The sequence below is a fragment of the Octopus sinensis genome, linkage group LG6, assembly GCF_006345805.1.
Source record: "Octopus sinensis linkage group LG6, ASM634580v1, whole genome shotgun sequence".
NCBI classification, from domain to species: Eukaryota; Metazoa; Mollusca; class Cephalopoda; order Octopoda; family Octopodidae; genus Octopus; species Octopus sinensis.
The window spans coordinates 43,416,622-43,419,121 of NC_043002.1; the positions used below are offsets into that span (position 1 = coordinate 43,416,622).

The 2,500-nt window shown below is 39.8% G+C and overlaps 1 protein-coding gene across 1 annotated transcript in view; it reads left to right on the top strand.

Moving 5' to 3' along the window:
- Positions 1–2,500, top strand: part of LOC115213467 (b(0,+)-type amino acid transporter 1) — a 188,890-nt gene that overhangs the window by 4,754 nt on the left and 181,636 nt on the right. The gene's annotated exons all lie outside the window — the stretch shown is intronic.

Sequence of the window (2,500 nt, forward strand, 5' to 3'; positions counted from 1 at the left end):
TCCCTCGCTTCTCAAAAACGGCTGGCCCAGTGCCATAATTCGAAACCACTATTAATATGATTGAAACATCTGCGTTATGTAATCTACACTTTTGAAAACGTATTCGCTGCAAAATATCGTTTAAAAATATACAGTTTAAAGAGAGGGAAAACGTCGAGAGACGGAGCACTAATCTCCAGATGTGCTTATGTCGTTTTATCTTTTATCTTTTACTTGTTTCGGCCATTAGACTGCGGCCATGCTGGAGCACCGTCTTGAAGAATCTTTTGTCGAATGTGTCGACCCTAGTACTTATTCTATCGGTCTGGGGACGCAAACACACCAGCACAGGTTGTCAAGCGGTGTGTGTGTGTAATTGGGGGGGGGGCAAATACTAACACAAAGGCAGACACAAACACGCACGCACACATACGACGGGCTTCTTTCAGTTTCCATCTATCAAATCCACTTACAAGACTTAGCTCAGTCCGAGGCTATAGTAGAAGGCACTTGCTCAAAGTGCAACGCAGTGGGATTGAACCCGGAGCTATGTGGTTGGGAAGTAAGCTTCTTATCACCGTCTTACTTGTTTCAGTCATTGGATTGAGGCCAGACAGGAGCATCGCTTTGAAGGGTTTTAGTCGACCGTGGTACTTTTTAAAAGTCTACTACTTCTATGTTTTTTTTTTTTGCTGAACCGCTAAATTACGGGGACGTAAACAAAACAATACCGGTTGTCAAATAATGGAGGGTAAACAAGTCACAAAGACACGTCTCCATTCTTCAAACTCATGCCCCTGGGAACTCAGTGTTATTTCTCATAGATCAGCTTTGTATAATCTTATATGTCCGTGTGTGTGTGCGTGTGAGTGTGTGTGTGCGTGTGAGTGTGTGTGTGCGCGTGCGCGTATGTGGATATTTGCATGTTTGTGCTTATGTGTTTGTGTATGTATACATCTGTCTATCTGTTTCTTTCTCTCTCTCTCTCTCTCTCTCTCTCTCTTACTACACAAACACACACACATACATATTTATGTGTGCGTGTGTGTGTATGGTTACATCATTATGTATGCATGTATGTATGTATGTATATATGTATGTACGATGTAAATAAAAATGCTGATAGAGACCAAACTCGAAAGTTTGAAATATAGACAGGAGGCGCTTTCATACTTTCGCTACATCTCGAAACGGATAACAAGAGAACAGGTGTTTACATCGTTTAAAGAAACAATAGTCAAAGTCGCAGAAACTGTCGGTCTGAAAGCTTGAAAAGAAGTAACTGGCCTAATCTTCAGAAACAGAGACAATGTGGGAAGAAATTGGAGAACCGGATCAGAAAGTTTGAAGATGTCGGACGATGTTCTCAAAGGCGAACCATAAAAAAGTTCCGTGTAATAAAGTAATAAAAATACGAAAGCAGAGGCCTTAGAAGATAGAATAGAATTAAAAAGATACTGAACAGTCACTGTCATAATCTTTCCAAGTCAGTCGGTGAAAAACAATGAACACAAGCGAGGTAGTCCGATATTGCAAAAATAATTTTGAATAACTTAATAACCCCTTAACTCCCGCACGACATGAAAGCACTATCAAAAATCACGAATGCTCCATCTGATATAGACATTTGTACAGAAATATCAAAAGGAGAAATAGAAAAGGCAGTAATAAGAATGACGAATCATTGATGTCACCATTGCTGAAGAATAGAAAACATGACAAGACCGTGTGGTTGATATGTTACACGTGATATTTAACAAAGTGTATGGAAGACAGAAAAGACAATAAAAGAATGAGCTCGTGTGTACTGGCCACACCGTTATGCAGGAAGTATGACAAGAATCGTACAAACAAACAAACAAAACTAGTATTACAAGGTGGCTTCTCTCTCGTCGGTAGCAAACAAAGTGTTCAGGAAAATGTTACTTGACAGGGAAAAAATAAAACTCATATAGGAGAGGGTAAGTTCAGCTTTAGACAAAGTAGAGGAACGGTTGATGTTAGCAGAGGAATGGTTTTTATAGACAGACTGGCCGATGGAGAATAAAATAAAAACATCACCGAGTGTTCTTACACTTCAACTTTATTTATTTCTTAGCTGTCTTCGACACGACTTGCATGAAGTTTGAATGGAAGATATGATTGCAGTAGGTGTAAACAAGGCAGGGAGAAACTTTTGGGGCTGCTTGATACTTGACTCATCATTAGGCGAGCCACACTACTAAAAAAAAAAATTAAGGTAATTTTTCGGCCGGCGTGGCATTCAGAAAGTTCGCAATTTGCCCATGACAGACGTAGACTATAAGATTGTAGCTGATTGAACCTTTGCCACTTCTCGGATTCGCTTCAAGTATGCGTAAGTCTGAGACAAGATTGAATTTTATCCCCAATCTTTCAAACTGTACTTGGAGGTTACTACGAGAGAAGTCTAAAGCTGATATAATGAGTTTAACACACATTGACATCTCTATAGACTTTACATGCCAGCAGCATGGATGTCCATTTGTGTGACACCGATACT